Genomic DNA, 13,546 nt, shown 5'->3' on the forward strand with positions numbered 1-13,546 from the left:
ATTATCCTTTCTGGTAGATTGCCTCACTTCACCTTCTATCTCCTGTAGACTTTATTTCTGCTCTCATATTTTTACTTTCCAATATCTCTTTTTTATTCTCCCAAAGTTCTACTTTTAGCTGGCCTTCTGTTCTTACTTTATGTAATCAGTATCTTATTTCTTTGAAGATATTAATATAGTTTTCAAAAAATTATCATTCTGCTCCCTACATTAACTATTTTCTGTAAGTTCATTTTATCTATTGGTTTCTTTTTGTCTCTTTCATGCTACATGCTCTCTATATCTGTTGCTGATATATCTGTTGCTCTCTATCTATTGCTGATTTGCAACTCTGTGTGCCTAGGTGGGGTTTATTTATTTCTATTAGGGTGATGTTGACTGGTTTCTCATCTTTGGCACTATTGACATTTTGGATCAGATCATTATTTGGGGGGCTAGGGACAAGGAAGGATGCATTGCAGTGAACTGCAAGATAGCATCCATAGCATCCGTGGCCCCTACTCACTAGATGCCAGTAGCACACCTCTTCCCCACTTCACCCAGTTGTTTACAACGGAAAATTTCTCCAGACATTGCCAAATGTCCCTTGGGGGCAAAATCATCCCTAGTTAATAACCACTGTGTTATAGTAATGGAATTTTTGAGAGTTTCTTGAGATAAACTCTCCAGTTTTCTGCTTTCTGAGTAAGGAGTATAAACCTGGTTACTAGCATTCAGAAGCCTAGCAAAGGAATGGACCTCCATATCTCACCATCAATATAGAGACCTTGACATAATCTCTGCCACAGGCAGAATAATGGTGTCTCAAAGACATCCACATCGTAATCCCAGGAACCTGTGACTATTTTATGTTACACAGCAGAAGAGAATTAAAGTTGCAGATGAGATTAAAGTTGATAATCAGCTGACCTTAAAATGGGGAGATTACCCTGGATTATATAGTTGGATTTAAAGGTAGAAGAGGGAGGCAGCAGAGTCAGTGTCAGAATGATGCAACATGAGTGACTGGCCATTTGCTGGCTTTAAAGATGGAAGGGGCCATAAGCCAAGAAATCCAAGCAGCCTCCTGAAGCAGATTCTCCCCTACAGCCTCCAAAAAGGAGACTGACATTAGACCATTGAGACCCATTTTGTACTTCCCATCTTCAGAACCATAAGATAATAAATTTATGTCCTTTTAAACCAATAACTTTGTGGTAATTTGTTATAGCAGTCACAGGAAACTAATATAATCTCATTGCTTACCAGTCACCCTCACCTCTGCTTGATATTCTTGAGACCAGAACCAGCCTAGGATAATCTCTCCAGCATGAATCAGTAACTCCTACCCCAATCTTCTCTCAAGGTTGAAGAAGGGGCAGTCTCCAGGCATCTAGATTGGGGGAGGGATCTAGGGAGCAAACTGCTCCTTAAGCAGATTTTAAAGTGGTTTGTTGTTGTTGTTGTTTTAGAGAGAAGCAGAGCATGAGTAGGGGAGAGGCAAAAAGAGAGAATCTCAAACAGGCTCCATTCTCGGCAGGGAATGACCCACACAAGGCTTGATCCCATGACCCTGGGATCATGACCTATGCTGAAATCAACAGTCAGACACTCACCTGACTGAGCCACCCAGATACCCTCTTTAAGCAGATTTTTAACTAATCGTCCCATTTCAAGCCCCCCCTCCCACTCCCCATTTACAGGTATCTCCTGATTCCAATTTCCAATGTTTCCTAGAATTTTGCAGCAGAGATACACTTGCTTTTATTATTGCAAGTCATTTCCTCTTTCTCTACTCCACCAAATCAATCATCACTCATTTTCATTCCTTCTTCCAAAATGTATGGACATCTCTTGCCTGCTACCTCTCTCATTCTTTTTGATCCTTAAGAGTTCATGCTATTGATTCTTTACTGCCATTTGAGCAGGATTTTATTTTATTAATGTTTATTTTGAGAGAGAGCATGAGCAGGGAGGGGCAATGAGAGACGGAGACAGAATCCCAAGCAGACTCTGCGCTATTAGCAGATCTCACAAACCGCAAGATCATGACCTGAGCTGAAATCAAGATTCAGACACTTAACTGACTGAGCCACTGAAGGGTCCCTTGAGTAGAACTTTAAAAAATGAAAATTATGTAAACGAACACCCATATGTTTAGCTATCATATTTAATGAGTTTTATTTTTAGCTGACATTTTATGGGGCCCTTACTGATTTTTGGATAAAACCTCATGTGAATTACAGCATTTGAAGTTTACAATAACTTTAGGTGTTAGGTTCTATTATTTTCATCCATATTTTAGAAATAAAACAAATGTTTAATTCAGGTGACAAAGCTAATATGGAATAAAACTGGGATGGAACCCAAGTGTTTTGGACTGCCAAAGCCTATTTTCCTAACCAATTATGCAATCTTGTTAATTTCTACTTTTCACTCTAGTGCATGGGTTAGGAAACTATAGCCCATTCATCAAATCCGGCCTGTCACCTGTTTTTATAAAGTCTTATTGTAATATAACCACACCCATGCTTTGCCTATGGCTTATATCTGCTTTTGAGCTATAATGTTCGAGGTAAATAGTTGAAACAGAGACAATCCGGCCCACACACCCTAAAATATTTACTCTTTGATCATTTGTGAAAATTTTGCTGATCCCTGCTCAAGAAAATAACCTTATTACTAAGTTTTGAGGTCATGGTATACTCAGATACTTTTAAAGCTTTTATTACTGAGTCAAATCAAAAACATTCTTTTTATTGTTCCTTCAAACTTTTGTTATCCTGCAGATAGCAATCTTTGGTCATGGTTAAAAAAAAAAAAAGTCTTTAAACCAATCTCCTTTGTGAAGTCTTTCCCATACTCAATCATACTTACTCCCTTTTCTGTGCTCCTACCTCAATTACTATAATTATAGTACTTATTGCAGCTTGATTCCCATAATAGTTACTAGTTGTGATTCCCCTAGGATCTAGCAAGTGCTAGGCCTGAGTAGATATTTACTTAATAAGCATTTACTAAATACTTTCTAAGTGTCAGTGTTCTAGACACTGGAGCTATAAAAGCAAATATGGCAACTTTTAATTAATATGTATTCTATATAATTAGGTACAAATATAGAAAAGGAACTGAGTGTGAAGTCTGGGGCTAAGGTCCCTTGCAACAGCTGCAACAGAATCACCAGAAGTGCTGGGGTACCTCCAGATTTACTGAATCAGAATCTCTGGAGGTGAGGCCTAGTAATTTGTTCATAATCAGCACTTCAGATGATACTTAAGCAGTAAAGTTTGAGAATCATTGCATCAGCAGATAGGAAGGGCTGTTTCTAAATGTACAAATATTATGGTAAGATATGATCTCTCTTAATACAACCAATTTCTGTCAAAATATGATCTTCTGTTGTTTACTTCTTCCTTCCAAAACATTACTAGACATACTTAACTGGGAACTTGGACATTGCTCCCATCTCTTACTAAACTTCTCTTTTATACCATTGCAACCCTGGACTTGGCACAGATCCTGGCACATAGTAGGTGCCAATAATTTGTAAGTTCAACTGTTGAATATCCAAAGCAAAACCCTTCATGTTGTCCGAATATGTAGCAAATAGGAGTTTTTCCAACTTTATAATGGAATGGTATGAGGATCATTTGAGTACAAGGAAGATCACATATCCAGGCAAAAGTTTGGTCAACCTATACCTCGTTTTCGTCCCTCTAAGAATGCTTCCTTCTAGCTTTCAGGGCCACTACCCTTGTAGGGAATATCAACCTCCCTCTCAAGGCTAAACTAAACCAAGCAGAGCCAAGTGGACTAGTGGAAAAGGTCAGGCATTATGGATTCTTCTTCATTGTAGATAATCTCTTTCTAGAGGCTTTAATCTGCAGAAAGCCCCGGAGTACATTTTTAAAAGGATTACCTACCTAGAGGATGATAGATACTCAAGTATCTACAATGAGAGGTTTATAACAATGGACTCTTGCTATGCCTGACATAGATCTATCCCTCCCACTAGAACTCTGAATTATTTTGCTGGAGGCTACAACATTCTGAGCAGTTTGTTGGGAGTGGATGGGAGGTGGGGATAACTCACCCATACAAGCTTAGCAGAGCTGAGCCGCTGCAGCTTGTTGGGCTAGCCTTTGATGCAGACTGGTTGGACAGGTTCTGGATCTACAGAAGAACCGGTTTGACTGGCCTGTTATGCCAACATATTCTGGTTTGAGTCCATGTTCCACAGACGGTAGAAACCTGCCCAGCCAGTTAAATGAAAGGCATATTAGGTTATCCATTGCACACTGTATATAGCTTAGATGCAGCAGGAGTCTTCCACATAGCAGTGGTGTCTAGCAAACTCTAGCGTGGTCCAGAGAGGGGGCTTCCTCTCATCTACTGTTTAAGTTCGTAGCTTCAGAAGTCAGAAGTGAAACACCTTGTGCTTTTGACCCAGAGCAGAGGTTTTCTAAAAAAATTGAAGGGTAAGTTAATATATTTTTTCTATTTCTCAATTGTCTGTGCACCTTAATTTAAGGTTAAATTAAGAAATAATGCTTAAACAGATACCTATTTTTAACATGGTAATACCTAGATTATACCCTTCATGTCAAGTTGGTTAGATATTTTTTATAGTACTTATGTATATTCATTGATTTGTTTAAATAAAAGTTATTTAGTATATAATATACTATACTTTCACTATGCTTTTTTGTAAGTTAGGCATGGCTATAGTCATGAAGAAAACTGGGTTGAATAATTTTGCTAAATCTAATTCACCTATTAATGATTCATCTTAAGCCATCTACTTCTTTGATAATATACTATCATGTTTTATAGGCTGTTGCTATATGGTAACAATTTTATATGGTAAATCTAATTGTGGATACAATAATAATTGCCTTTTTAAGGCATTAAAAAAAAAATGTTGGCCTGCTTGGTGATCTTAAGTACATTAGAGGAACAATACACAGTAGGAATTGAGGAGTGTGAAAAACAAAGATTGTGGAATCTGGTAACTGATTAACTATTGGAGCTCAAAAGCACTTGCTGAGTTGAATAGAAAGGAATGAAGACAGGTTTTGTCATGCCTATTAGGTCTGAAAAACTTAAAGAATATTTGGATCTTCCTTTAATTTATATTTTAAAATAATTCTTTACCCCTCTCTTTCCCTGATGTAATTAAGTTGTTGTGTCATCTAAAATCAAAGTTACCAATCCCTTTATATTTATTTTGGCATACCAGACTACCCCCTTAGTTATTAATATTGGATTGAATTGAATGCACGTATCTTCTGGGCATTCAGTTAACATAGCAGCTGACACATGAATTTATCTGGGAATTAAAACGACTTTTTAAACAGAATTATACTGAATACTTTCCTGTCAAGAGCTATCAGTAGGTCAATTTAATATGACTTTGTCTTAAAATGAGCAAGACTGATGCATCTTTTTTTTTCATTGTCCCTAGAGTCCTCACTGTGTCATTATATTCAAGCTCAAAGACTCTAAGTGTTTCTTTAGGATGTTAATAAAGAATTTTAAGGTGAGAAATATGTTCAGATGAGATATGATTTTTTTGCAGGGAAGGTCTTGGATGCTTTTCAGTCCATTCCAAGGCAATTCTGCACAATACTTCTGCAAATTCAGCTGAACTTCAAAAAAGTTATGCAATGTTGAATCTGCATAAGGAATATGCTGATTCAGCAAACCCGAATTAATTTTATTCAGTATAAACTGTATTCTGACAATTTTGGGGGGAGGATATGGATCAAAATTTTTAGTTGGTTGAATGTTTCTCTTTGCAATCAGTTTTCAAGCAAGATATACATATATGTCAATAAAGTATACTTTTAGAGTTTCTGGTAAGTATATTCTATATAGTAATTTAAAATTCTTAAACTATGCTGTGTTTGAAATACAGGGCTTACTCTTTTTTTGTTTTTATTTTTCAAGTTTATTTATTTAAGTAATCTCTGTGCCCAATTTGGGGCTGGAACTCAGGACCCTGAGATTAAGAGTCACATGCTCTTCCGATTGAGCCAGCCAGGTGCCCCCAGGGCTTACTGTTTAAAGATAAACTTATGTGGGGATTCCACTTAAGTGGATTTATTTAGTGAGCACTTTTATGTTTATGGTTTTGAGGAAAGCTATTCAGAAACCAGGTATATATTTCATATAAAATCTATGGGTAAAATTTCAAGCCTAACTACACTTTGGAAAAGGATTCTACAGCTTTCATATAATAGAATTCCCAGTTTCAAATATATGAAAGTCCTATTGAATATGACCTTTATGTATTCCTGTAAATTGATCCCTTTAAAATAATGATACAGTGTGATGTTTTGGTTAAAATTAAGGACATATGGATTTATAAATCAAATTAGGCACCTATAAGTGAGTGTGTGTGTGTGTGTGTGTGTGTGTGTGTGTGTGTGTGTGTATTTTATACAGCCTTACGTTATTTCAGGGCTCAGGTCAAAAAGTGTTCTTTAAAAATCTTTATTCTTTAAATTTAGTCAGGGATGCATTCCTTTGTCCTTATTCCTAGCTGCTTCCTTTCACACAATGACTCTTTTTGTCAACAATGCTAGCTATTCTTAACAACTGCAAACTCTTTCCTTCTTGAATATCTTCATATGTTTCCTACCAAAACCACTTAGAATCATGACATTTTTAAGCTTGAAAAAGTCTTAAAGAATAACCAATGCATCCAACTCCTCAGTTTTCAGTTGAATGAAAAGCCCAAAAATGGAGCTAAATCACTACTATAAAATCTAAAGGTAGAGCTGGGACCAGAACATCCCAGTTTTCTGAATACCAGCCCAGACTAATATTTTTCACCATCCTACAATGACTCATCTGAATACTACATGAAATCTAATCTGTTTTCTAAAAGAATTGTAAAAAGGTAAAATTGTGTTGTATAGTTATGCTAACGAGTCTTTGCTGATTCATTCCATAAACAATAAAAATGTTTATTAGTACATATGCGTATATACATATATATTTTGTGTTGTTTTAAGAACTCTCATATAGGTATAATTTAGGATTTACCTAAGAAGTTAGTACATCTAAAATTTGATTCCAATTGATGGGAAAATTTCCATGAAGTTATAAAGATAAGAATTACAGGATTCAAAATCCATTTTAGAGGTGACAGAACCTGCTTTTTTAGGGGGTGAGTTCTTAAGACAGTGCTTTGTATGCAAAGTGCTCAAAAAATGTTTTAAATGTTTTTAACTTGAGCAATTCCAAGGAAATGGGACCAGAGAAAGCTTTAGAACCAAAGGCTCAAAAATTCCAATTCTGATTCCTAGAACTAAATATTAATTCTCCTAATCCCCTTATTTTTTCACAGGTAAAATCCTACCTGAGGGATGCTACTCAACTTTGGTAAATTTAGTTTAGTCCAAGTGGACTCTGAAAAATAATCACTTCCACTTGTTTCTCATTTTCACAATCAAGAGAAAAGGTAGTATACTAAAAAATACATGGGCTTTTGAGCCAAAGTAAGATGGATTTGAATACTGGCTGCTACAAACAAGTTTATCCTTGGGGATTATTTAACTCTGACTTCTCTTTTCTCCGTCTGTAAATTAAGGAAGTAATACCATTCTCTCAGTTGTTGGGAGAATTAAATGAGATATTGTACGTAAAACACCTAGCATAGTCCCTAGAACACAGCAGATGTAACAAATGTCAATACCCTTCCTACCTCTTTAATAAAATATATAATAAATTTCAACAAACAGCTTATGTAAAAGAAGTCAAAGCTTAGCTTGGAATATACAATTTATTTTTGTCAGAGACATAAAAACTAAATTAGCAACTGTGGAAAGTGTCAGGGAGGAAGACCTTCCTCTGCCCTATGCTCCTTCTAGCTGGACTTAGAATCAATTGACATAAGACAGATCAACAGGAGAAAATAAAATTTAATAGCCATTTGAGAAATCCACACGGACGTGAAGTTCCGAGGGAAATGAGTCAAAAAGCTTATAAGAGCAACAAGATGAGTAGGGTTTGAGGATACAAAGGGGAGGAAGGCCAATAACAAGAAGTTAAGGAGATGTTTAGAAAAACAAAGGTTGCCTTATTATGTAGATAGGTCCCTTAGGTAAAGGAGAGTCTCGGTTAAGAGATCAAAAGTTGCGTGCTCTACAGACTGAGCCTGCTAGGCAGCCCTAAAATTTCAAATTTCGATCATCTATACCAAAGGAAGGAACTGTGGCAGGGATAGTACAAACTATACCTTACTTGTGCCTCATATCTAGGTTTTTCAAAGACATTTCATATCTATTTATATCTATTATTTTATATGACATCAAATTAGTTGGTCAAAGATTTCTATATGCTCTAGGATTGTGTTGTTTCTATACCAATTAAATTATTTCTTCAGGGCTATAGAATATGTTTGTTCTTCCAAAAGAGTCTCTTCCAAATTAAATTTATTGTAAGTCAATATTAAATTACATTTCATTCTCTTGATAGTAAATAATGATACAGAGATTGAGTGCAAAATGTGTTGGGTATAAGACATAAGAAGGAATAGGATTTAACATTTTCTAAAAGTAATATTAAATTAATGACAAATTGATTAGAAGGTGAAGCCAATGAGCAACGTTCACACATGAGATATTTCTGAAGTCAATATCATGGGTCAGAAGGGAGTTCAGAATAGTGTGACAAAACATTGTAAGAGCTGGCCTAACTAAAGTTGGGTGGATTGACACATATTCCAGTGTGTAAATAAAGAGCAGGAAATAGGTTATGACTTGATCTTACAACCAACAAATAGATCCACTTATAACACAAACTGATCTTAGTAAGCTCTTACAATCAATTTTAATTTCCTGAAAGATGCTTAATTGCTATACAAATAAGCTTTACTAAGCTGTACATAATTTGAATTTATATCCATGGTAAATGAATTTTTTCTCTTAAAATGAAAAGTTTGTATGTAGATGGTATACCTAAAGACAAAAATATCACTTCGCCAATTTAACCCACTAAGTATATAATATTCTTATTAAAACTATTTTATTAGATTTAAAAAATTAGCTTTATTTGACTACTCATTAAATTATTGTTTAATTTGCATATTTATTTTCATGTACTGAGAGTGGACTGTAAACAACTGAAAAGAAGGCAGGGAGTACTATAAATCTAAAATATATTTTAGGGGCACCTGGGTGGCTCAGCCGGTTGAGCACTGGATTCTTGATCTTAGGTCAGGTCATGATCTCATGGTTCATGGGACTGAGACCCTCATCAGACTGCACTGACAGCAGGGAGCCTCCTTGGGATTCTCTCTCTCCCTCTCTATATGCCCCTCCCTCACATGCATACACACTTTTTCTCTCTCAAAATAAATACAGGCAATCTATATGGGATCGCCTGGCTGATTCAGTTGGTAGAGCATGCAACTCTTGATCTTGGGGTCATGAGTTCAAGCCCCACATTGGACATAGAACTTACTTAAAAAAAAAAAAAAGAATTATTTTGTGGGGGGCACCTGGGTATCTCAGTCAGTTAAGTGTCCAACTTCAGCTCAGGTCATGATCTCGCAGCTCGTGGGTTTGAGCTCCACATCAGGCTCTGGACTGACAACTCTGGACTGACAGCCAGGAGCCTGCTTCAGATTCTGTGTCTCCCTCTCTCTCTCTGCCCCTACCCTGCTCACATCCTGTCTCCTCTCTCAAAATAAAAAAAATTTAAAAATTAAATTAAAAAAATTTCTGTATAAAATAGCTAATTTGGATAAATTAGCACTAACAACCAAACTTGCTATACATCAAAGACTAACTGGGAAACAGAAAATGTTATAGCCCATCGTTAAAGACATACAGGCTTCTGCACTGAGAGCATGGAGCCTGCTTTGGATTCTCTCTCTCCCTCTCTCTCTTGCCCTCCCCTGCTTGTGTGCACATCCTTGCTCTCTCTCTCTCTCTCTCTCTCTCTCTCAAAATAAACAAATAAACTTAAAACAAAAAGACATACAGCCTTAAAAATAATCAGAAAACTACTGCCTTAGAAATTCTGTATTACTGACAAAGTGAAAATATAACTTGCGTGGCAAATTTTTAGTTTCAAAGTTCTATCTTAAGCCTATTCTCCTGAAGGTGCTTTGCTAAATCATTACTACAATGATTTAGATTAGGATTAAGAAACACTTCCCTCTTGAAACATTAAGATATTTGATGTAATCAGTAATTTTATGTAGCTCACAGTATATTAATGGACAAGGAACAGTATTATAGAATTCTGTGATAAAGTTCTTTATAAAAAATTTACATTTAACATATACAGGTCTAAATTTGGAGGGTAGGGTCTCCTCACTGAAAGTAGATGGCAGAATCAGTCACATTTCTAAAAATATTAATATCATAACCAATTTTCAATAATGTGATAATTACCGAATGGTAAATACCATCTACGTAGCATTTTAGAGAGTGGTTAAATTCTTTTCTAGTCACTTTCCAAGGAATTGTTTGACAAAATTTAAAACAAACATATGTTGCTCAGGAATAAGTATATGATTTTTTAACTATAATATCAGACTAACCACTGGAACCTGGCCACAGGCCACTGGAACCTGGCTACAGGCCATTCAGCAACAAAGGTTGTTTAGTCCATAGCGCAGTATCAGCCTCTTTTCCCACAGCTTGACTTGTTAAGATGTGAGCGTTTATACTTTGAAATGAGTGACATGTTGTTCTAGTTCCACCAGTAAGTGTACATTAAACACATGTAGCATAAAGGAAATTCTCAGCAGTTCATTGGTACCATAACAAACCAAATGTTTGTACTAATGTTAAAGCCAATCAAGTAATATCAAGTCAAATTTTTACAGAGGACCCTGAAATTAAAATTAGGTTCTTTTTTTTTTTTTAATTTTTTTTTCAACGTTTTTTATTTATTTTTGGGGGACAGAGAGAGACAGAGCATGAACGGGGGAGGGGCAGAGAGAGAGGGAGACACAGAATCGGAAACAGGCTCCAGGCTCCGAGCCGTCAGCCCAGAGCCTGACGCGGGGCTCGAACTCACGGACCATGAGATCGTGACCTGGCTGAAGTTGGACCCTTAACCGACTGCGCCACCCAGGAGCCCCAAAATTAGGTTCTTTTTAATCTGACTGCCCAGTGTGTAGTTTATTAGCTCAGTTTATTAGAACATGTGATTAATGGGGCGCCTGGGTGGCACAGTCGGTTAAGCGTCCGACTTCAGCCAGGTCACGATCTCGCGGTCCGTGAGTTCGAGCCCCGCGTCAGGCTCTGGGCTGACGGCTCGGAGCCTGGAGCGTGTTTCCGATTCTGTGTCTCCCTCTCTCTCTGCCCCTCCCCCGTTCATGCTCTGTCTCTCTCTGTCCCCCAAAAAATAAATAAACGTTGAAAAAAAAAATTTAAAAAAAAAAAAAAAGAACATGTGATTAATGATACCATGATACTAATTCAGTCCCTGTGGAGTAAATTGCTTTTCATTTATTTCTTGGTCACAGATTATCCTCAGCAGTATTATTACTGTAATAATGTATCAATGCTTCTCAAAGTGTAGTCTGTAGACCATCTGACTCACCTGGAGGATACCTATTAAAAATGCAGACTGCTAAGCTCCATTCTAGACATATCACATTAGAATCTCTAGTGGGTAGATCCCATGAATCTACATATTTACTGATTTTCCAGATTATTCTAACGTCCAATAAAGTTTGAAAAGTGGCAAGAAAATATTCTCTTGCCTATAAAAGACTGAGCAAGGCTGTATAATTTCCTTTAAATCAAATCGTTATTACTATCAGAAAAATAGCCTTGACTATACAAGTTCCACCAGTCTTTGGTCAATATTAACATCCTCTCAAATTACTACATACAATTAATCTGACTGTCCCATCCACACATGCAAACTTTCAAAAGTTAATTTTTTTTTAAGATTTTTAATGTTTATTTATTTTTGAGAGAGACAGAGACAGATGTGAGTGGGTTAGGGACAGAGAGAGAAGGAGACACAGAATCCGAAGCAGGCTCCAGGCTCCGAGCTGTCAGCACAGAGCCCGACGCGGGGCTCGAACTCACGGACCATGAGATCATGACCCGAGCCGAAGTTGGACGCTCAACCGACTGAGCCACCCAGGTGCCCCAATTTTTTTTTTTTAAGTAATCTCTACACCCAACACGGGGCTTGAACTCACAACCCTGAGATCGAGACTAACATGTTTTACTGACTCAGCCAGGCAGGCACCCTGGAAATGGAAATCATATGTTTAACCTTTATCTCTTAGTTTGGGTTCTCCATGGAAAACAGAGCCTGAATCTTCCAGATTATGTGCAAATTGTCTATGTGAGAAGCCATCCCAGGGAATAAGAGCTGGGGATTAGAAGAAAATGGGGAGAGAGCATTTGGAGTGCTTCCTTCAGTACAGGCAAAATGGGACTCAATCCCAGGCCCCTGTTAGGAGCCATGAAGTCTTAGAAGACTGGAGAGAAGCATTTATCCTGCCAGAAGCCTGGAGAGAAGCATCTATCCACCAGTTCTGATTTAGGTTAGTTACGGGTTGCCTCATAGGTTGTTAATTTCTTCACACTTTCAGGCTATGCTTCTATTTCCGAAGGCTTCAGAGAAGCCCCCCAAGCAGAAAGTCAGGTGAAGGGCTGTCAGGTTTCACCTTACGAATCTGATTGCCATTGGAATGTTATTGGACTGGCTAAAGCAAGCAGGGCCCAAGAGGAGTCTGGCACATCACTATTATAGGACAAATATGACCAAACTGATTTTTCCTTAATTTACCAATACAATTTTAACTAATATACTATGCAAGTAAAATAGATTTGCTGAAAAATGAGTATAGCAATTTCAAATGGCAAGTGAGGAACTTTAGCCTATTTTTGTCTGATGTATTTGATCCATTCCCACAAAACCTGAGATACATTGAAACTTGACCTTTTGTGAGAAAGGTATTTTCTAATAAACTACATTTCATTTCCTGAATTTGGCCGCCAATTTTTAAAGGGCCAAACAGCACCAAATGAACAATTAATAGGTACTCTGTAAATGCTTTTACGTCCAGTATTGATCCAAAGGCTTTATCATTTAGTTTACATTGGTAAAATTATAGTAAAAACAGATTGACTACATTGGACTCTCAAGTAACACTTCTCATTACAGTGAAACACAGAAGTTTGAATAGTGCAAGTTTGTGTTGGACTATGTCCAAGAGGGTCTGGTTACAAGAACTAATTCATTATAACCTTTATGTGATCCTGGAGCATGGGTCTGAAGAATACATTAGAGGAAAGCTGTAGTCAAGTAGATTAAAAACAGGAAACTGAAGTAGCCAGTTATGTGCTTTAATTGTGTAAATATATTAATTGTTGCATAATTATAAAAACTTAGTTTAGTAAAAATGAGGAAGAAATAGGTTTAAATTAAAAATAAATCTGATTAAAAACATATCATCTTTTCATTGAACTTCAATTATGTTCAAATGGAGTGTCTGAGTTTTTAAAAATAACTCTCTTAGACTGTGGTTAAATTAGCTAATGAATTGATATGGGTAAAATACAGAAATTAGACTGAA

The 13,546-nt window shown here is 36.7% G+C and overlaps 1 protein-coding gene across 2 annotated transcripts in view; it reads left to right on the forward strand.

Moving 5' to 3' along the window:
• The first annotated feature begins 4,264 nt into the window (after positions 1-4,264).
• The window catches only part of RBBP8 (RB binding protein 8, endonuclease), a 111,907-nt gene continuing 102,625 nt past the window's right edge, over positions 4,265-13,546 (forward strand). For both annotated transcript variants that reach the window (XM_043558446.1, XM_043558447.1), the window contains exon 1: positions 4,265-4,457. The gene's annotated coding sequence lies outside the window, so the exon portion shown is untranslated. The remainder of the gene's footprint in view (positions 4,458-13,546) is intronic.

This window comes from Prionailurus bengalensis, chromosome D3 (genome assembly GCF_016509475.1).
Source record: "Prionailurus bengalensis isolate Pbe53 chromosome D3, Fcat_Pben_1.1_paternal_pri, whole genome shotgun sequence".
In the NCBI taxonomy this organism is placed as follows: Eukaryota; Metazoa; Chordata; class Mammalia; order Carnivora; family Felidae; genus Prionailurus; species Prionailurus bengalensis.